At 47.0% G+C, this 23,646-nt stretch overlaps 1 long non-coding RNA gene and 1 other non-coding gene across 3 annotated transcripts; both read right to left on the bottom strand.

The window, feature by feature from the left end:
• Positions 1-9,938: 9,938 nt before the first annotated feature.
• On the bottom strand, positions 9,939-15,388 carry LOC144112857 (uncharacterized). 2 transcript variants are annotated; one of them, XR_013310503.1, is made up of 3 exons: positions 15,278-15,388; positions 13,099-13,325; positions 9,939-10,109 (listed from the first exon to the last, which is right to left on the bottom strand). It is a non-coding gene; the product is annotated as an uncharacterized LOC144112857 (long non-coding RNA). The 2 variants fall into 2 exon arrangements; XR_013310504.1 differs by lacking the exon at positions 15,278-15,388 and adding an exon at positions 15,007-15,153.
• A 5,285-nt stretch (positions 15,389-20,673) lies between these two features.
• TRNAL-UAA (transfer RNA leucine (anticodon UAA)) lies at positions 20,674-20,757 on the bottom strand. The gene has a single exon. It is a non-coding gene; the product is annotated as a tRNA-Leu (tRNA).
• Positions 20,758-23,646: the final 2,889 nt, after the last annotated feature.

Consider the following 23,646-nt stretch of genomic DNA (forward strand, 5'->3'; position numbering starts at 1 on the left):
AGAGGAGAGGGAATTGTTGTCGAAAGTGGTGCCAAACTAGCCTGCACGGCATGTGTAATCTGAGTCACTAGAACATTTGTAAAGCACTCCAACACACTTGCGACAATCTTTTCTACCATTTTAGACATCGAAGCCTCCACAGCATCCGCAATTGCCTGGGACAGCGTTGAGTCTAGCATGACACCTTGCCGAGCGGTCACACCGGCATAACCGCGGGCACGTTCTTTGACCTCTGAAATAGCGTCACGGCGCGAACAGCGTTTCCTGTCAATTATTTCCAGAATTTGAATTTCCTGAGCTCGAGAGGGACAATTTGAGTAGTTTGCAGAGTGCGCACCACCGCAAAGGCAACACTTCTCATTCTTCTCAGTGCAGGTGCTTGTTGCATGACCATCCCCACAGTTGCAACACCTCAAGTTGGATTTGCAACCCCCAGCGCTATGTCCATAACGCCAGCAGTTGTTACACTGCAGAGGCCGAGATGATAATGGGTCTACCCGAAAAATTAGAGGCCATGCCTTGATTTCAGAGGGGCAGGAAGTGCCGGCAAAGGTAGCAATCACTGATTCAGTGGGCATCCGCACGTTGTTTACATCCCGGCTACAGCGGTGCACAGCAACAACACCTGCAGCCGACAGAAGCTCAAGAGTCTCTGCCGGAGACAGGGAAGAGTCTACACCTCGTACAATACCTTTCGTGCACGCCAGATGAGAAGGGATGAAAGAACTTACCCGAAGGGAGGCAAAGGATGAGGAGTTTAGTAAAACTCTTACACAGGCGAGGTCTGGCGATCTGCACAGAATCCCACCGCGTCCAAACTGGCGAACCTCTGAGATTGACTCATAATGAGAAGTCGTCGACTGGAGAGCAGCCCGAACAGCACCAGGGATGTTCATCCTGATAGCACCACCATCCTTAGGCACCAGCGCGACAGGGATACTGCCGACACCACTGCGCAAAAAAGCTTCCAACGGTATGAGATCAGTTGACAGAGAAGCCGACCAGAGGGAACTCCCCTGGCCGGGAGACTGGGTGGACATAGTCCGGGCTTACTGCCTTACCGCACAAAGACGCAGAGAGAAAATGCCACAATCAGCCACCCGAAACTTAGCCGATCGTTCCCAGCAGAGCAGAGCCGTCGGGGCAGCGACTTGGCATTACCCTGGCCAGGCCAATTTCTTCTTTTAATTTTGGTTAGGTAATCATTAGACTGCGTTTATTCCCTCACCCGTTCTGCTCTCTTCCTGTCTCTTAACTACACCTATCATTACACCTGTCCCTTTTCTTTTAATAGCTCGCTGCGTTGTCCTCAGTTTAAGTTGAACCCTTTTCGCTAGCCTTGACGTTCCTGCTTCATAAGAGGGTACAGATATAATATATTACGGATACAATACAGATATATTAGTAAACTGCCATTCGTGATTTGATAGTTCCTGCGAAATGCGCTAAATTCCATTCTTATTTTTCTTGTTATTTCTCTATTGCGCTGACGGTGGGTGATGGTGGTGATGGAAGTCTGAGCAGAAAAGAAGGAAAGAAAAGGGAAAAAGGATTTTATATATTTTCGATACTTCGACTTCTTCATCCATTCCTTCCTTGCCGCCTTTTCTTCTTCTTTATACCGCACAGCTCAGGAGAAATGTGAGAGCATTGATGCCTATAGGAACAGGGACCGCGAAGAAATCATACCAGGAAGAAGACGAAGACCTAGTGGGTGGACACGTGTCTGCTTCTAGGTCTGTGTTTTCGCTTTTCGCTGTCTTCTCGTGTGTGGCGTGGGTCGGACAGTGCCCTCCGTGAGACCGAATGCTGACGACGCCCCTGCGGAGAAATTCCCGGCACGGCGGGCGCATTCTCAAGTGAGAAAACCCAACCGGAACCCTCAGGGGCAAGCTAGGCTTAGCTCGGCGCTGCCGAGCGAGGCCGCGCTACGCGTCTGCATGGATTCTGCGTTGTAGACGACGGCTACGCGGATGTCCGCTGTGTTGCCACCTGACGCAGCCTCCACGTCCACGCAATCGTCAGCGCCTCTGGGCCTCCAGCCTGCGCCGTCTTCCGATGCTACGACTTTGGCCTGTGACATGGACTGCTCTACCGCCTCCGTGCCCGTGGCACTCCCTCAAGAAACTGTGCCCGTCGCGCCAGTTCAGTATTCCCACCAAGGGCCGTCACCAGCGTCTGAGCCTCCTCCACAGATGCCTCCCGTGAGTAAAGGCTCTCTTCCGCCTGCTGCGAACTCGTTCCGCGTTACCATCAAGCCTACATTGCGCTTTGATATGACTGCCATCCCTGCCCGGAATGTTCAAGCCACAATTGACCATGCCCTTGGCTCTTCGAACTACTGCGGGTTTGTCGTCCATCGCCCCTCGAACACCATCACGGTAAACTTGTCATCCTTGATGGACACCCAGAAACTTTGCGCAGTTACGCGGATCCCCCTGGACGACAGCAAGCATGTCCCGGTGCAAATATATTTTGCATCTGGTCCTGACACACTCCGCTGCATGGTTTATCATGTCGACAGCACGAGCCCTCCCGAGGAGGTGCGCGCAAATATTCGCTGCTCAACTCATGTTGTACTGCAAGCACGGCCTATGGGTCGCCGGGGCTCATACCTGCTCATCCTGCAAGGCCCGTTGACTCTCCCGAAGTACCTTACCTACTACGGTGCGATCGTCAAACCACAGCCCTTCCGACCTCGTCGTATTTTTTGCTATCACTGCCACAAAGAAGGACCTATGCAAAATACCTGCCCTAATCCAGCAGCTGTGGCCGACATGAATGAACCAACCGCTCATTGTGCCCTGTGCAAATCGCCGGACCATGACATTCGCTCCCCCGCTTGTCCAAAGAAGAAGCAAGCGAAGTTTCACAAGTCGCCTGCAAAAATGGATGTTCCTACCAGTAATCGCTTTGCAGCTCTCGCATGTGACGACAACGACTTCCCTGCACTTCCTTTATCTGAGCTGCTGCTCACCATACGTCTCCTCGCCAGCGTACATATGCACAAGCGGCTCACCTTCCCGGATCAAATGGTACGCCCAAACGTCCAGTGCATCCATCACATGTGGATACCACAGATGAAGACACAGCTTTAGACAATGCAATCGCGGAGGCTCGCCGCCTACTAGACGAACTCACCCAGCGCCGGGAACAGCGTCGTTCTCAATCCTCTCGAAGAATTCTCATAACTCGGGAGCAAACATCAGAGGAATCACCTAGGGTAAGCACTGGCCCACATTCAGGTGCCGACCACCTGTTAGCCGTGACTACCCCGACAGTGGACAAGATATTAGCGCTGATGAAGCAGGTGACATCCCTCATCGTGGAAGCTCTTCGGCCTCGTCATGGATAGCGCATCATCATCGATGGTGGTGCAGTGGAACTGTCGAGGTTTCGCTAATAAGGCCTCTGAAGTGAACATCCGCCTTCGCGACGGAAAGCTGAGGGCATGGGCGTTCCTACTGCAAGAGCATAATGCACTCCCACGCCTTTCAGGTTTCTGCGCATACCATTCACCATCTATCCCTGATCGGCGTTGCACCGCCTCCTCCCTCAGCCCAGGTAAATCTGCAATTTATATTCACAGTTCAGTTCCGCACACACCGCTCGACCTTTCACGGTGGTGCAACACACGTCAAGAGGTTGTCGCCCTTCTCGTAAAACCTGCACGCACACCCCTTATTCTAGTTTCTTTTTATAGTCGTCCTGGCTCCGCATCTCCCAATCTGGGATGGGTTCGTTTTCTACGTTCTACCAACTCGGGTATCCCTATTCTAGTTGGTGGTGACTTCAACGGCGCACACACTGCGTGGGGTTACCCATCGGATTCCTCAAGGGGTTCACACATCCAAGGGAGCTTTTCAGATCATTCTTTTCAACTTTTAAACCACCCGAATACTTCTACCCGCCCACGAGGTGGCCCGTATTCACCTGATTTGACTTGGTGGGTAGGCCCCGGTAACCCTCGTTGGGCTGTTGATTCTGATACTTGGGGTAGCGATCACAGCCCTATTTTTATCTCCCTCACGCCTACGCGTCTACGGAAAATACGCCGCACTGTACGAATAACATCATGGGATTCTGTACGCGCAGACAATCATTTATCTACATTCAACCCCTCTTCAGCATTGTCTACTCTATCTGCTGTTCTCGCTACTCACACTATTACCACTACTGTAAATGAAGACGACCCAAACCCGGACATACATCTCTTGAATCTGTGGGCTCTTCGTCGCCAGGCGGATCTTTACGCTACTCGTCACCCCGATGACCCTTCGGCTCTTCCTACTCTTCACCGCGCTACCGCACGGGCGCGGCGCTATACAAAGCGGCTAGGCAGGCAACGCTGGGCTGCATGGTGTGCCCGCCTGTCCTCTACGCAGGGCAATCGACATCTTTGGAGAGTGTTTCACGCCATGGAGCGCCCTTCTCAGGTTGCAGATTACACAGAGAGCATTCGCCTCGCGCTAAATGTGGATGAGGACACATTTGCACAACAAGCGGCCCGTCAATTTTTTCCAAACCATGACTGCACCGCTACGTCTCCACCTGACTTATCGGTAACAGAGCCCCCCAATGGGATTACTTCTGACCTCACCATGGCAGAGCTGCTGGCCTCCATTGACCGTTTAAAAACTACTACTACTCCCGGGCACGACGGCATACCTAACTCCTTATTCCGTAACTTGGAAGGGAGGGCTTTGGAAACCCTACTTGATACTTTTAACGAAGTGTGGCTTTCTGGCGTCATGCCGGGAGACTGGAAGCATTCTATTGTGGTTCCAATCCCCAAGTCAGGTCAGCCTCCAGTATCTCTCTCGGCCCTTCGTCCAATTTCCCTTACCCCTACCATCTGCAAGCTTTATGAAAACATTCTAGCCGCACGCTTATCATGGTGGCTGGAATCCCATGATTGTTACCCAGATTCCCAAATTGGTTTCCGCCCACAAATTGGAACGGAGGACGGCCTTGCTACTTTGGCTGCTGACGTGCTTGACCACTCTCCACAGAGTCACCTTGTACGAACCGTAATCACTACAGACATAACAAAGGCATATGATAACATCCTTCACTCTGCCATTCTTGCCTCCCTTCAAACTCTTGGTCTCCCTCACCGGTTCCTCCTCTCCATTCACGCCTTTTTAGCAAATCGAACCTTCAGCGTGCGTGTCCACGGAAAGCCCTTTGGTAATTTCACTTCCAATAGAGGAGTGCCGCAGGGCTCCGTTCTCGCCCCCACATTATTTAATGTGGCTTTAATTCCTCTTGTTCGAGCCCTAGAGAACATCCCTTCTATCCGCGTGCTTGCATATGCCGATGATATCACCTTGTGGTGCTGTAATCCAGATGCGTCTATTCATCAGTCGGTCCTTCAACACGCGCTGGATGTATTGACATCTCGCCTCCCACCTTTGGGTCTAACACTCTCTCCTACTAAATCATGTTTCATTCGAATTGGAAATAAAGCCGCCTTACGGAAAGCTCCCCCTTTAAATTTTACGGTACATAATTCTCTGATTCCTCAGGTAGAAACTGTTTGTATTCTTGGTCTTCTCCTCCATACATCTGGGACTGGCACCCCGTGGCTGGCAGCCACCCGTAAATCGGCTCACGCTACTCTAGGTCTGATTCGTCGCATAGCTATGCGCTCTGGTGGCGCACGTGCTTATACGGCCCGCCAGCTTGTGCGCTCTATCCTTCAGCCACGGATAGTATATGAGGCTCAATTTCAACGTCTCACCCGCAGACAGTGGGACTCCCTTGAAGCTATCAATCGTGAGGCTATGCGCGTCATAACATATGTGCCTCGTTTAACACCCATACCTGTGCTACAGGAGTTCGCCCAACTTAATACACTCAGTGAAATCATCGACCAACGGGTGGCAAATAGAGCTCGAAAACAGTCTCTCAAACTTCATCGTTTAAAGACACTTCCACCGTGGTCCTATTGCCAGCTCACTGACAATCGCCCCACTGTTTCCCCGTCGGTATCAGCAGCGTGTCTGCCTGAAGGGTGCATATTATACACGGATGCATCTCATTCTGCAGAGAGGGGAGTTACTGCTGTGTATAGCCCATCTCATCCGCATCTTAACTCTCGCGCAACGTATACTGCGGATACGTGCACTCCCCTGGCATTGGAACTTCAAGCCATTTACAATGCCATTGCTTCCCTTCCGCTCGTTCCAACATTCCATACAGTTCACATTTACACCGACTCCCGCGCCGCCCTTAAACAGCTGAAGGCTGTTCGACGAACGTTCCAGATTTCACAATCTATTCATGTGCTCTGCGCAAAGTATCCATGTCCTGTGCGCATACACTGGATTCGCGGCCATGCCCAGGATCCACATAACATTCAAGCGGATGCTATGACTCATCTTCATACATTAGACGATCCGCCACCTTCCCCTCTTCCCCCAGATCCGTTCCTGTCCCACGTTTCCGATTCCGAAGTTCTGCGCCAGCGAACACGCGCTCTAATTCCTCCGTGTTCGCACCCTCTCCCCCGTAGTCTTACTCGGCAGGAGGAGGTATCCGTGCGCCGGATTCGGGCAGGGGCGGCTCTGACACCATCTGTCCGTCATCGGTGGCGTGCCAAAGATCTGCCACTACCTGACAGGTGCCTTCACTGTGGCGCTGCACCGGACATATGTGATGTGCGGCACTTGTTGTGGACGTGCCCAGCGACGGCTGCTATCAGAAAACGGCTCCTCAGGGAGGTGGGCCTGCGGTGGAACCGCGAAAGTGACTTCGTGAAGTGGACAATGGACAACCGTTTCATTAACAACCTCTGCGACCACCTCAGCGCAACGGTTCTTCACTCCTTCTTTTAACTTTCAATCCCGTGCATTCCTTCCCCCTTTCCTTTTTCAACTTATGCCTCATGGCACACTTCTCGAATAAAAAAAAAAGAATCGTACCAATAAATATCAATAGATTTTTCCATCGTTACTGAGGCTCCAGAATAAATTTTGTGTTCTGGTGTCAACTGAAGGCCCCAGGGCTAAAAGGGGCTAATTAAGGGTCCGCTGCCTATTCTAGCCTGGTCTCATGCCGTGTGTCTATCGGCGACATGTTAAAGCGATCACCATCACTCGAGTGGGCGCGAGCTCGGCTGTGGTGGGCTGCTCGAGGCGCGCCGTAGCGAACATCAGCGCGTGGAGCAGCGACGGTCGGTCACGAGGGGACCGATGGTCATCGGCAGCAGCCCGAGCATTCCACGGCCAAAGGCAGACACTCGCTACTCGTCTACACGGCTCACCTGGTCAACACATGGCTGGAGAACGTAAGTGGCGATGCACCGCTAGGCAGACCAGCATTTGAGCGAGCCGTACTCCTATAGATGGCCGCCGATGGCCAGACGCGTTACGATCGCGGCGAGGGGCTCTCGCCAGACGTCGACAGTGCTACTTCTCGGGATGGCCTCTGGAACCGCCCGATTCAAGCTTTGCGTTGCCCTGCAGCTTGTGCAGTGCGAGGACCTACTGGGGTTAGAAAGAAAGACTCACGTCGGCGCACAGCTGCCCTTAGTTGCTGCGCGGTGCACTCAAGCTGAGTTGTAAGATCTTCGCTTCATCCTGCTGATGTGTTCCCAATGCCAACAATGAGACCCTGAGACTGAGCGGGCGACATTCCTGGAAGTTTCTAGCGGCTAGTGCGGTGAAGGCAGTTAGGGGGATGTGTGCCCCGTGGCGCAAACAGCTTCTTCTGCGTTGCTTTGTGAGTCGGTAAAGAATACGGGGGGGTCTTTGCGCCTTGTGAGTGCATCAGCTGTTGCTCGGTGTACATGCAGGTACTTTCACAATGTCCGTGCAGGAGCCCCAACCGGGCCGCCAGTGCCGGTCGGTGTCTTTCGACGATGGCAAGCGGCGTGTCATCGCCACCGACCTGGACCCCGAGATCGAGCCGCTCACGCTGAAGACCGCCGTGGGCAGGCCCACAACACCCCGGCCGCGGCTAACCGACGCAACACCTCTTCGTCGCCCAGCGGCCAGTGCGACGAGTTGGGCGATGGCTGCTCGCGACCTCCCAGCGCAGCCTCGGAGGTGGGTGTCTCTGCCGCCGCCTCTTCCCTGCTGATGGAAATGAAGGTGTGCATGGGAGGCTGTTATATAAATTGGAGGATGTCTCAAATTATATGCGCTCTGTAACAGGGCCATAGTTCGGCTCTGCTGTCGATTTTAACGGGGTCGCGATAAAAAGAGCTATTGTCGCCGCGGCGTTGGCGGCATCGTTGACCATAACATAAAGATCCACGAAAAGTCCCCCTGAGAAGCAACCTAGGAGGTAGGTGGGCCACGCGGGTCACATGACCTTGAGGCTTCATCACAACCGGCCCACCTGATTGTGAGAAACGCGCACCGTGGCAGGTGGCAGTTGAATCAAACATTTGTCCCCTGAGATTGCTGGGAAGGGCAACCTTGATCGCACAAGTCGCACCGGTGGCAGCACCATTGCGACAGTAGTGGTATGATGACTTCCGAATTTCTGTTTTCCTGCCCCACTTGTTGTTGATGCGGGGTTCAGTGCGAAACCTTGTCCCCTTGAAGGTCTATGGGAAGAATGTGGTCTTCCATCTGTTGTCACTGGATATATATGCTGGCAGGAATCCTCTTGTTGCGTATGACTGAAGCGTTCCCATGTGTCTTCATTCAGTGAGCTAGCGCGCCCCACCGTGACGAGAATAAGCGCCTTGAGACCTCACACGCTGGCGGATCCTCTGCGCAGGTATTGCCGATGGCCATGCACGAGCCGTACCCGGGCCGTCAGTGGCGGTCGGTGACCTTCGACGATGCCAAGCGGCGTGTCATCGCCACCGACCAGGATGCGGAGGTGGACACGCTGAATCTGAACTCCACCGTGGGAAGGCCCCCGACACTCCGGCCGTCGCGAACAGACTGCTGTTGAAACTCCGTCTTCTTTTCATATTTATCTTGTGTATTTGTGTCATTTTCTTAAATACGCTTCGCGAGACAAAACCCAGGCACCTTCCGATTGTTTATGGCCGGCAGTGGCTCCTCTCGGGTGACGGGACTCTGGGAACCCGAGGGAGAGGGCCAAAGGTTGAGACAAGCGGAGAGCTCCTCCGTCTGGAGGGGCAAGGGAAAAGGACAGAACGAGCGGGGAGCCCCAGCGATGAGCATGCACTTTCTCGAGCTCTTGCTCCCCTCCTAATGAACAGTTTCTTGCAATAAACTAATTTACGTAAACGATAACAATCTACTGTCATCAGAAACGAACTAAATCAGTCGGTTTCTACAACTGTACACCACCCCTTCGTCGACCGACGGCCAGTACTACGAGTTGCGCGAGGGCTCCTCGCGGCCTCCCAGGGCAGTCGCGGAGGCGGGCGCCCTTACAAAAATTTCTTTAGACAATCCACAGACTGTCTATACACTTTAGTCTAAGAAGTTTATAGACTGTCTATAGACAAATCCTTTAGACCATTCTATAGACAATCTATAGATTTATCGCCATACACTTTTAGTAGACTTTTGTCTATATACAGTCCATAGACAAATGTCTACTGAAAGTAAATAGCTCCATAGACAGTCTATAGACAGTCTAGAAAATTTATAGATTTATGGCCATACACTTCCTGTAGACTTCTGTACATAGACCGTCTATAGAAAAATGTGTACTGATAATAGACACAGGGTTATAGGCAGTCTATAGATGATCTATAGACTTAGGCCATACGCTTATTGTAGATTTCTGTCTATAGACAAAAATCTACTGGTCCAGTAGACATAGGTCTATAGACTGTCTATAGACATTCCACAGTTATATGGCCTGGCAATGCTGTAGATATTGGTCGATAGTCTATAGAGCTGTCTAAAGAACCTTAACAGACCATTGTCTGTAGACTGCCTACAGACAGTCTACAACTGTTCAAAAAGGTCACCACATGGTCTTCACAAATGACATGACGATCAATATACTTACAATTTATTTCCAAGCTATGCAGGCAAGGAATATGCAATACATGCACCATAAGAATGCACCACATAAAAATAAATGCTGAAAGTAATAGTCCGAATATAGTTTCCTCAGAAGCAATCTTGTGACCTGTTGTCTGCAGTCAGTCATCCGGGCATGTTGACCTGTACAGTGGAAGAAAAAAAATAAGAGGAACTGAAAAAAATTCCCACACCATCTCTACACACACCATCTCTAAACAGAAGGCATATATATCCTGGCTATCGCATTCAAGAAAGTTAGTCATGTTTTGGTTTGGTTTTATGTGGTCCAAAAACCCAAGGTGACTCAGGCCATGAGAGGCGCCGTAGTGAAAGGTTGCGGAGTAATTTCGGCCACCTGCGGTTTCTTACCGTGCACTGACATTGCATAGAACACAGGCCTCTAGCATTTTGCCTCTATCAAAACGCGACAGGCTAGACCAGGATTAAACCTGCATCATCCAGGTTGTAGTAGTAGTACAGTTTATTTGGGACAAAAAAATTACAAAATTTGTCCTGGGTGAGAAGGCTAATGGCATTTTTGCATGATGAGGCCATCCCACGCCTGACAGCAGTGGCAACCACTATAGGCATATTCGAACACATTTGCAGTACAGTAAATTGTACCACAACCAATATGTATGCAAGCACACAAAACAAAACAAATGGACAACCCTGAGGACTGTGTGCATGCTTCTGTATATGAAAAAAAAAGATTTACAAATTCCCGAATACAATTTACACGTACAACACACCCAAATGTCATCCATGACACAAAAGAAATTCTTTGACTTATTATTCCATTAGGTACATCTGTCTTAGTGCTTTCTTTAGGTAGGGATGAGTAGATTGGTAAAAATTCAAAGATGGCTGGATATTGATTCAATAAGTTTGCTCTTTGCATACATAATCTCACATCACCATAGTTGGTGGGAGATCGGGGCCCCTGTATTTTATCTTCCCTAAGGAGATGTGGAGTGTGTTTCTTTTTGTACTGAACCTCAATATTTGAACGGTGTAACATATACTGCTGCACGATTTCCAGAAATAACTTATATTTGAATAGCTTACTGATCTCTAGTATGTCATAGATCTTAAAGCATGGCAAGCAATGTTCTATTTTTGGAATTTTCGAATACCACATATTGAGCTCTTTTGCAGAGGGTGCAGCTAATCAAGGTTTCTTTGTGTTGTGTCTGACGATACCAGAGAGCAGTATGTTAAACGTGAATGAAAGAGAGCATAGTAAGTTTATTGCTTCACTGGCAACCTGTTTAATATGCCAAAAACACGTGAAGGTCAATTCGGAGAGCTTCTGTGTGCGAATTCCAGAGAAACATTTCATGAATGATAACACCTAGAAAGCAAATCCTCTTAGACTGGTGATAATGTTATTCCGGAACTTCAATTTGAACTCACTATCTTTTTTGCTACCTTTAGGCTTGAAAATCAGGTATTCCATCTTGTTTATCTTTAAGTCTAGTTTATTAAAGGTTGACTAAAAGTCTAAATAGTGAAGCCATTCATTTGCTTCCCTGTAAATGAAGCTTTCATTGCAACCTGAAAAAAAATACATTAGTGTCATCTGCATGTAATACCATTTCAGAGCAGCCTGGGGTGTTTACAATATCACTCATATATATCAAGAATAATATGGGGCCTAGAATGGATTCCTATGGAACCCCATATTTAATAGTGCCTCAATCGGATTTGGCACTCTTTATTGTGGTGTATTGCTCCCTGCAAATAAACAGCTTTCCATCAGTGCATGTGCTGTACCTTGGATTCTATAGAATGGTAGCTTTATTAATAATATATCATGATGGACAGAATCAAAGGTTTTCCTGAAATCAAGAAATAAACCCAAAGTAATCTTTCCTTTCTTAATATTGTCCAGAATTTTCTGTTTAATATAAAGTAAAGCAGTTTCAGTTGCCTTATTCTTACTGAGTCCAAACTGCTTGTTTACTATCAAGTTATGCAGAGTGAGGAAATCGACAATTCTTTTGTTCATTATGTGTTCAGCAACTTTTGAAAAGACTGAAAGCACTGACATTGGTCTATAGTTGTTCAAGTCTTCAAAAGCACCAATTTATGAATAGCTGGAAGATGCGGAAGCTTCATTTGGTTTGGAAATATCCCTACTTGAAGTATGCAGTTGCATATATGCGTAAGGACTGGAGTTATCAGTGCGGCTACAACTTCACGGGGGAAACTTTCACATCATCGTAGGCTGATGCACAGTTGTCCTTCAGCGTCATGATTATGTTGAGGACTTCTTCGGCGCAAGTTGGAGTGAGAAATACAGCTTGAGGACATTGAACGTTCATGAAATTGTTCACATGATAATGTACCATGAATATCATTTGAGGCACCAACTTCTACATAGTGCATGTTGAAAAGGTTTGCAATGTTTTCGTCAGTTCAGCCCTGTGTAGCATAGCGGTAATGTCGTCTTGTGTAATAGCCTTAACTTGCAGCTTTTCTACAATCTCATTTTCTTTGCTTAGCAAGTCCTCATCCTGGGTTTCAGTCAATATATGAAGCTGTAGGGTTAGACAGCGCGTACGCCACTCCAAATCATATAGGTCCGGCTTCAGCTGAGTTATATCACTACCTACATTGTTAGATTCCAGCCCTTCAACTCACTTCGTTAGTTGTTTTGTAGTTTTTTCTTGAACAGTCAGGTGGTTCTGAAAGTCGTCAAACTTATCAGAGAGCAACTGCATTTGCGTCTCAAATGCATCAAACTTTTTTGACAAAGGCAAAAGAGCATCAAGCTTCGTTTCAGTCTGCAGTAATCTGAGTATCACATCGGATTCATGCTTCGGATTTTCTGTGGCGCTTGTGCCGTTGTGGTTGCCTCGACAAGAGTCACATTTCCATGCTTTCTTTTTGGCTTCGTGCTTAGCATTGAAAGATTCTTCTGTTATTCCCGCACATGCACCACGATGAAAATTAAATTTGCACTCTTAGCATGTTGCAAAGATGCTATCATTGAGTGGAAGACGGCAAGCACAACAACGAGCTATAGTATGCTCAGATCTTTTACAAAAAACCCATCCACTTAGGAGCAGCGACGACATAAAAGGAAAACAAAATGACATTCAGTGAGGCATAATTATGCACAAACCTGCACAAAGGCAGAGACGGTTACATGATGCAGTTACGGTCACCACTGCCAAGTGAGGTCCCAGTGGAAGTAATCTTCTTTTATAGCCCACAGTGAACCGTTTATGCTGTGCCGGATTTCCGTGTGACACCGACGACCACGCCCTCCTGGTCCTCTGCTCGAAACTACCGTCCGTCTTCAGGGCACGTGCGATGACCAGTGAGATGTACGGCTGCACAGTGGGTAATCTGCACAAAGGCAGAGACTGTTATGTGATGCTCGCAGTTATCATCGCTAGTTTGCAGTGGTGACGATAACTTGACGTAGGTTTACATAATATAACTGACGACTTGGCATAACTTGAGCACCTGAAGAACACGATAACCACTGAGCCATCACGCCGGATTCATCATTTCAGTAAATATGCATGACAAATTCTATGTGGCTGTCATAAAACATTGTAACTAATATCCACATTCCGTGCAGCACTCTACCTCTACACTAAATACCTACTGCGATTACTGACCTCTGTATGCATTCCCTTTACATTAATTGGAATAGAATACTTAGAAAACTTGTGCCACTTATCATTGACTCGCTACGAGCTGTTGAGAATGCTGCTCCATAAAACTTACATTAAGTGCTCCTTGCAAAAGAATCCCAACTGGAGAATATTCAAGCATTTATTTTTATACCCGCTATTGAACAAGCGCTTCAAAGTACCCTGCATGAAGCCTGGTACGTACGCCGATACTGAAACGGGCACAAGCCATGCAAAACCTACCAGGCAGACTGCGAACCTGTTCACCACGGTTTTGCGCCCACAACTTGAAACACTAAGACGAAACAGCATACTCATGCACCAGAGTGCGCTCTTTGGAACAAGTGCGTTACAGCGCTTCCATGCCGTGCTGATTATCCAGAAAAACTAAAACAGCACATAGTGGCTGCAGCAGCGCCATTTCAGAACCATACGCGAGCTTCAGACGACAAGCTCATTATTGTAATGATGAAATACCATCTCAAATTCTGTTTTTACTTCAAGTGCAGCCCGGACAGAGCAGTAAAAAGGAGACACTTGCATGCAGGTACCCTAACCTAACGCTGATAGAAAAATCAACGAAAGCAACGAACACGCTCAAAGTAAGAATTATTTCATTGAAACAATTACGTGTTTATCAAAAGGCGCAGCCATAATAAAACAGCGCGAGCAGAATTGCATTCGCGGCGCAAATAAGCGCCAAGTTACATTGGCGTTTTTGTTATGTAGCAGACTGAGATCAGAAACGCATACTCTGCCTCTCGCACAATTGGTACTGGAGAAATTTGTGCACGCGTAAGCGGGGTTCATGAACGAGTCTCTCGGAACGAAATGTAAGCCATCTCTTGTCGAGGCGACCTTTACTCAGCTTTCGAAATGAATTGCCCGCAGGCCAGCGGCGGCGGCCAACCGCTCGGATAACAGGGATGGACGAATCCATACGTGTGCAACGAAAGGGGAGACGGGATGCAGCTCGTAGGTTCTTCGCGGTGTTTGTACACGCTCGCGATTTGCGCCGGCAACCACTTTTATTTCAACCATCACTCTATTAGCATTCCTCCACCGCCGCTTCACTACATCTTTGACAAAAACCTCGAGCTCTAGTCAATAGCGTTACAAAACATATTTGGTGAAACGTCGCTGCCCACGACGCGCACTGAGTGAGCGGCTACAACAAACAAGCAATTAATGCACACCTCTCAATGAACAGCACTCCATGGTCCCGACAGGCGATAACACAAAGAATAAAAAATAAATGTAATCCACCTCTGAACTTGATTGTGCGTTTCCGCAGATGCCAAGTAAATCGTGCTCACACGGCTCTAACGCATCAGTTTCATTTCGGCCTTCACTCACGGGCTAAGCGATATTTCTGGCTGTGCACCTACCTTTCAACACGGAAAAGCCAGTAGAGAGCTCGCGAGGAGGGCTTACCGTCCCGGGTTTCGCACCGAGTGCCTTTCCGCGCGTCAGGAAAGACATAGGGGCACAGACGTAAGCGCATTATTCGAGAACATGGCGGCTGCCGCTGCTCACACAAACGTGCTTACAAACGTGGATAGGAAGTTTGTCGCTGCGCACATAATCTGCTCTGCACACACAGCACTGCTTAGAGTGGCTAAGGAGACCGGATGAATAAAAATAATCGTGTAGACTTACCGTAAGTGGACGATTAAGTTGAATTTAAATCAAAACTTAATCCACGAGAGACAACGCGGCCGACGCCGACACACCGGCGTACACAGTCGTTTGCTGCCCGGATGATTTTCCGCCGCCTCCGGGCAAAATGGGTAAAAAGTGAAACAAAAACTAATTTCACGGTAATGTCTATATTGTTCGCACTCTTGCCAAGTGTAGCTTGCTGTAGCATCCAAGAACACAAAGGGCCATTCGTTTAAAGCATAAATTCTCCACTCGCGCTTTAAAAACCTTATTACTTTCGCGAAAACCAAAACCGAAACCTTACAACTTTGTCCATGCGCGCCGCATCTCCCATCGAATAGTATGTGGCGCCCTTTTCAAATAATTATAATGGTGCATAGCATAACGCTGGAAGCAGCAAAAACACAACAAGCGACTAGGCAAAAAGATCGCTGAAATCGAGAGGCGAATCGAGGAACATACACTTACTCTCCAAACACAACAATGGAACCAAATATGTGAAAGCGTCAATGGACAGCTCGGAAATAAGAAGACATGGCATCTTCTAAGACACCTGCTCGATCCAGAACAAACACGTCCCGTGCAACAAAGTCAACTGTACAGACTCATACATAAATATGAGGGTACAACTGAAGACCTAATCAAAGAGCTAGCAGAACGTTATCTAAACACGGATGATAGTACCACACAACCAGACTACCGGGGGACTCCTAATCCAAATTTAGACGCAGACATCACAGACGCAGAGGTCTGGTACACAATTGGAAAACTGCGGACAACATCTGCGGCAGGACCAGACAATGTAACAAATAAGACTCTCAGGAACTTAGACGCAACGTCGATCGCGGCGGTTACAGACCTTATGAACAAATACTGGCATGCAGGCAACATACCACCAGAGTGGAAACACGCGAAAATTACTTTTATTCCTAAAGCGGGTAAGAAACTCAGCACTGAGAATCTACGCCCAATTTCATTAACATCATGCCTAGGCAAACTCATGGAGCATGTCATCCTCAATAGGCTCCAAAACTATGCGGAGGACATGAACCTCCTACCTGAAACAATGTTAGGATTCAGGGCCCAACTATCTACCCAGGACATTCTCTTGCAGCTTAACAAGGACATAATTGAAGCTGACGAGGGAACAGGAACGAAAGCAATATTGGGTTTAGACCTTGTTAAAGCTTTCGACAACGTCACCCACAAAGCCATCTTGACAAACTTGTCAGAAATCAACCCCGGAGAAAGGACGTACAACTACATCCGATCCTTCCTCACTAACAGAACAGCAGTGATAACGGTCGGAACAATAGAGTCTGCCCCAATCAAACTAGGAAGTAAAGGAACGCCACAGGGCTCCGTCCTGTCCCCTTTCCTTTTTAACCTCTCCCTCATCAAAATACCCCCCAAACTGGCACAAATACCAGACCTACATCACACGTTCTATGCAGATGACATCACACTTTGGGTAACCAAAGGATGCGAAGGCTACATAGAAGACACACTTCAAGCAGCAGTGGACATCATCGAGGCATGCGCATGGGATTCCGGCCTCACTTGTTCTGAGCAAAAATCTGAACTCTTCGTGATCCGTCGTAAACAAAAAGGTAGGCGTACCACGACATCCCCCCCGCAAATAAACGTCTATGTTAATGGACGATCTGTCAAAGAGGTACAGACCATGAGAATACTGGGGTTGTATTTACAAACAAATGGAAAAAATACTGACACACTCACTAAGCTAAAACGCACGGTAGAAGCGACGGCGCGATTACTCCGCCGCATAGCTAACCGCAGACAAGGGGTGAGGGAAAGAGATTTATGCCGCCTAGTGCAGGCCTTTGCGCTGAGCAGGATACTCTATGCCACCCCTTATCTAAAATTTTCGAATGCAGAACAGGACAAATTGGATAGCATGATACGGCAGGCCTATAAGGCTGCGTTAGGACTCCCACTATATGCCTCAACCGAAAGGCTTATGAGGTTAGGAATACATAACACCTACAATGAACTGAAAGAAGCCCATTTAATGGCTCAAACAGTGCGATTAGCCAATTCCAGAACTGGCAGGAGTATTCTTACCAGGCTCGGAATTAACTTTCAACCTACGAATAACGATGCTAAAGTAGACTTACCCCGCGCCTATAGGACGGCCCTACTAATCAAACCACTCCCCAAAAACATGCACCCCTTACACCATGAGGGTAGAAGACAAGCACGAGCCAAAGCCTTACATAAGAAATACAGAGAGTGCGCTGCAACACTTTATGTAGATGCGGCAGAATACAAAAATACCAATGCCTTTGCAGTTGTGGTTGTGAACGAGAATGGTGACCACATCGTCTCGGCGACAATCAAAACGAAATCCTCTGAAACGGCAGAAGAGGCGGCTATAGCCCTCGCCCTAGCACATACACAAGGGAGCATCATCCTCAGCGATTCCAAAATGGGTATCAATAATTTCGCTAAAGGGCGAATTACAAACACCTCCCTTAGAATCCTTAACGCAACAAAATTCTCACCAAATTATTCCGAATTGATATGGGTCCCAGCCCATTCGGGGAATCCGGGGAACGAGGCAGCCCACAATAAAGCCCGAGGTTTCGTCGACCGGGCAATGGATGAGTCTGGCTTCCTGAATTTCACGAAGGACTCAATGATCACATATCATGATCTCACCAATCATTTTAAACTAGAGAGGAGAATTTTCCCCCCTCCAGACAAAAGACTTACTAAAGAACAAGAGGTTACGTGGCGTCGTCTACAGACGAGATCGATACGCACCCCATCACTCCTCGCGCACATTTATCCAGATCTTTACAGCCCAAACTGCAAACACTGTGGCCAACGTGCTACCTACGATCACATCCTGTGGGACTGCAAAATAGAGCCACCTCCGGGTGATCTAGTTACAGCTCTTTCTCTCGAGCGGTGGGAGACCGTGCTGGCTAGCTCTGACCCCAGAACGCAAGTTTTGGCGGTGGAGTGGGCTGACAAAGTCGTCGAGGGCTATGTACTCTCGACCACTTAACGCGACCTCTTGCCAAGCTCTTCCCGGCGAATAAAATGTTTTACAATCAATAACGTCTTTGCACGGATCGTCTGCATTCTGCCTTTTCTGACGAATTAAATGTTTTCCAATCCAATAACGTCTTTTTGGCGTGTGCTCGTGTTTGGAAAACCGGTATGGACAACAGCGTGTTATCGCCTCCGATGCAGCAGGTGTACGGCGAAGAACGAAAATATACTGGGTTTCTGATTGTTGAGTCGCAGCACTTTTTCACGTGAATGCAAACTGCAAAGGTATAAATGGCATATCTTAATTCCGCAGAAAACCATGAGCTTTGAGTCTCTTCTAATCATGTTTCTGAGAGATGGGCACATCCTTGAATTCTCACCCCCGTTATTCCCCCTTATTTTACAGGAGTTTTTAAGGAGAAATAAATGTACTGTCACTGATGAAATGCTTCTTAATTTATGCGCGTTGGACAGTAACGATAGAACGATGTAATGGTATATTCTCGAGCGATTCCTTTAAGGGAGAGTGTGTTCGTTTGATGTATTACAGTTTGCAGCTGCCTTACTTCAGAAATGGGTGCCTTTCCTCGCTCTACCTGTCAGCATTAAAGATTATTGAATTATATTCTCAATATACGTCGCGGTTTAAGGAAAATTAGCTCTTCAAAGCTTCTAAAAACAATATACATGAAGATATTGCATTGCCGTTGGACAATATTTTTTTTATACCTGAAATAGCAAAGGAAGCGGAGGACTTTTACAATAGTTGCGGTCACCCGATGCAGTTTGGTTCGTGGGGGTTTAACGTCCCAAGCCAACTCAGGGAATGAGGGATGCCGTAGTGAAGGGCTCCGGAAATTTCGACCGCCTGGCGTTCTTTAACGTGCACTGACATCGCACACTACACGGGCCTTCGGAATTTCGCCTCCATCGAAATTCGACCGCCGCGGCTGGCAACGAATCCGCGTCTTTCGGGTCAGCAGCCGAGCGCCATTACCACTTAACCACCGCGGCGGCCCAATGCAGTTCTACTCAGCATGCGTGCGAAAAGAAATGGATATTTTATGGACTTAGTCGAAAGGCAGTGTAAGTGTATACATTGTTAGATAAAATTAGGATTGTTATAAACAATAGGCAATAGGTCTATAGACAATAGTCTATACGTAGTCTAAAGATTGTCTATAGACGATAGGAAATTAAGGCGGTTGAGAAATTTAGGTCTATAAATTGTCTATAGGTCGTCTATAGACAAATGGCTGCTAAGCCGGTTATAGACTAGTCTATAGATGGTTTATAGATTTCTATAAACAAAAGGAAATTATGGCGGATATAGGCTTTAGTATATAGATGGTCTATAGATTGTCTATGGAGAAAAGGAAATAAGGCAGGTATAGACTTTAGTCTGTAGAAAATCTATTGACTGCCTATAGACAAAGGAAAATTATGTTTACTATAGACTTTGGTCTTTAAATGATCTATAGACTTTTTATGCACAAAAGGAAATGAGGCAGTTATAGGCTTCAGTCTATAGATAATCTATTGACGGTCTATAGACAAAGAAAACTTGTCTGTTACAGACTAGTCTACAGATATTCTATGGACCATCTATAGACACAACAGAATTAAGGCGGTTATAGAGTTTATTCTACAGATAATCTATTGACTGAATATAGAGAAAGGAAAATTGTCTGTTATGGACTTGAGTCTATAGATGATCTATAGACATTCTATGGACAAAAGGAAATAAGACGGTTATAGACTTTAGTCTATAGATAATCTAATGACCATCTGTAGACAAAGGAAGGTTATATCTGGCATAGACTTTAGTCTATAGATAGTCTATGGACCATCTATAGATAGAAGGAAATTGATGCGCTTATAGACTTCAGTCTATACTTAGTCTATGGACCATCTATAGACAAAAGGAAATTAGGACGGTTATAGACTTTAGTCTATAGATAATCTATACACTGTCTATTGAAAACATTAGTCTAAAGGGCGTCTATAGTGTCTATAAAAAGTCTATAGACAGTCTATAGACCATTTTCATAAGGGCGGTACTAATGCAATCCTTTCTGCTGCCCCCAATCTCCTCTTTAGTTGTCTGTAACTCTTCATTAGTAGTTAGTGTTGTCATTAATGTCGAAGGAGTGGAGAGCCTGCGTTTCAACTTTGCACGAGTATGGGTACCTTATGAAACGCTGTCGCGGAATCCAGAAGCAAGGGATCAATTTTTCCGCAAAACATAAACGGCGGGACGGAGATCACTTACTCAAAACACCGTATATCTCATATAAAACTACCACGTTGAAAGCCACGCTGATAAAGGAAAAAAAATGTTCTTGCCCAGTTTGGCAAGAGAGAAAAAATACTGTCAGAAGTGGGGTTCGAACCCACGCCCTCTTCCGAGGACCAGAGCTTAAATCTGGCGCCTTAGACCGCTCGGCCATTCTGACCACGACGCACTCGCTTTTACGAATATATATTCACTCTGCGAAAGTGCGTGTGCATAAATGTAGCGTCTCTTCCAAAAGGAACCAGCTGCCGCGAAGGCAGCGGGAGCGAGCTCTCAGCCGAGCGGCGGTGCTGCGGTCCCAGACGCCGGCCACTGCTCCCCGGCAGCGAGTGTAAACAGGGCGACGTAATCCCGCGCTCTCGCTCTCCTTCCTCGGATAAGAAGTGAGCAGGTAGCATGTGAATGAAATATGTTTTTTTAGGGAAACGAAATGGCGCAGTATCTGCCTCACATATCGGCGAAATCCTGAACCGTGCCGTAACGGAAGGGATAAAGGAGAGATTGAAAGAAGAAAGGAAGAAAGAGGGGCCTTTGTGGAGGGCTCTGGAATAATTTCGTAGCGAGGAATTTCGAACTTCGGCGTGCTGACGTAATGCACGAGGGGAGGCTTACGTTAGTCGTAATTTTTTAGTTGTATCCGACTGCAGAGGAAAGAAAAAAATTGATGTTGGTTTAGATCTGGCTAACCCTGGTCGAAAGGAAAAAGCTGCATCTCCCTTGCTAAGTTTGTGGTCCAGCCTCTGGACGTCTTCACGCAGGCGTCGCATTGAACACACCTAGCGTTAGGCTGAATGCATCAAAGTGCTCCGACGTTTTATGCAGAACCCAATTTGATGCCCTGCTCAGTGCGCATGTGATTCCAGCGGACGCTTCCCGCTCCACTCAGTGAAAGTGTGTGACGTCACAGAGGAAGTAGGCAGCACACTTGGGATCCCTCCTTCCCTCCTCTCTGAAACGCGGGGACGGACCGCACATCTGCCACTCTCCATGTCACGCGTGGCGATGATCACACCTAGCATTCCGCTGAACGCAACAAAGGGTACCGGCGTTTTATAATAATAATAATAATAATAATAATAATAATAATAATAATAATAATAATAATAATAATAATAATAATAATAGGTTTTGGGGGAAAGGAAATGGCGCAGTATCTCTCTGATATTTCATTGGACACCTGAACAGCACGGTTAGGGAACGGATAAAGGAGGGAGTCAAAGAAGAAAGGAATAGAGATGCGGCAGTGGAGGGCTCTGGAATAATTTCGACCACCTGGGGATCTTTAGCGTGCACTGACATCGCACAGCACGTGGGCGCGTTAGCGTTTTCCCTCCATAAAAACGCAGGTGCAGCGGTCGGGCTCGAAACCGGGAACTCGGGCGTTTCATAATCAATCAATCAATCAATCAATCTTTATTTTTCGGTGCCCAGGAACAACCCAAAGGTCTTGGTGCTGGTACACCATTCACACGCACAAAATGTAAATTTATTACACCACAAAGGAGGGCACTCAGGGGAGGTAATGCAGCAGTTAAGGCGATAGAAAAAAAGACACATAAACTAGGCGTGACAGCAAGCATGAAGCAAAAAAGCGATAATAAGAAAACAGCGAGAGCTGCGGTAAATGAAAACAGCTAGAACAGGCAACAGACATATAAATAACTAATGAAACAATAAACAAAGAGAATGAACATAATAACGACCGATAACTTGCCAAGTACAGCATATAGCAAAATACAAAGAAGAATAAAGCCAATACTGATATGAACGAATAAAAAACCTCTGAAATACAAGCTAGAAATACAATCATACACATTAAGAAATGTAATTAGCGAACGCGTTACAGACAGTCAGGCGTGAGTACACAGGACTAAAGAAATAATATTAATGAATACAAGTAGACGTGATGAACAATTAAGGAGAAAAAAAACAATATAATACCGGTGCAAATGCACAAGTGTAGTAAAGACGAAATGCATGAAAGGGAAAGTTATTATGTAAGAGAAAAAAAGAGTGCTCAAAGTGGAACGTCACGGACATCCAATATAAAGGAAGGGAGAGAATTTTCGAATATATCAAGGTGGGGCAAAGAGAATTAAATAACTTTTGCATTCTGTCCAGAGGGGAGAGGGAGTGCAGGAGTGCAGAAACTTGGAATGGTCTGAATTCCCTTATGCTCTTTCGCGGTACACGCAAAAGGATACGCGCTAGGAGCTGAGGGCATAGAATGTGACCATGAAGAAGTTTATACAAGAAAATTATATCTGCCCTCACGCGACGGCAGCTAAGAGAAGGAAGCTGCAGTGAGTTACTCCGTCTGGGACGAGAGCTGGAAGTTTTGCAAGAAAGCCGTTGTTGAAATATGCGTAAGAACTTTAGCTGAACTCTGTCGATTTTTTCACAGTTCGACTGGCAAGTGCCGTTCCAAACAACAGACGCATATTCCAAAAGCGGCAAACGTATGGACAGGTAGAGCTTTAAGAAAGGATGTGGGGCTCGAAACTCTCTCGAAAGCCTGCAGATGAAGCCGAGTGTACGCATAGCCCGTAGAGCAATGCATTTTGTATGAGAGAAGAAGCTGAAATATTTTTATTGCACAAAAGAATTCAAAGTACAAGAAGCGGGCCTGTGAAAGCCACCAATGGCTTGAAGGACTTGGCCCGGAAAAATCAGCGGACGAGTGTGCAATATTCACTCGACGCATAACAGGGTGATTGCAGGGGTATTAACAGTTAAGAGGCTAAACACAAACAAGGAGCAAATCACGAGACAAGAATTAATACACATAAGATAAGATGAACATATTTCAGAGGTGATGACCAATACTTTTTAGAAGTATTGAAACAACCGCGTTACAATGAACAAATAATCTTTTTCAATGCCCTTTTTGACTGAATCGAGAATGCCTCATTTGGCAAATCGTTCAGAATTTTCGGCACGTAAACACAGCGTCTAGCTTCACCATATCTTGTTGAGGATCGCGGCACTACATAGCGAACACTATTACGAAGGCATCGGGGGCTGTATAGCACGTTTTAAAATCACTGAA

Source organism: Amblyomma americanum, chromosome 1 (assembly GCF_052857255.1).
Source record: "Amblyomma americanum isolate KBUSLIRL-KWMA chromosome 1, ASM5285725v1, whole genome shotgun sequence".
Lineage (NCBI taxonomy): Eukaryota > Metazoa > Arthropoda > Arachnida > Ixodida > Ixodidae > Amblyomma > Amblyomma americanum.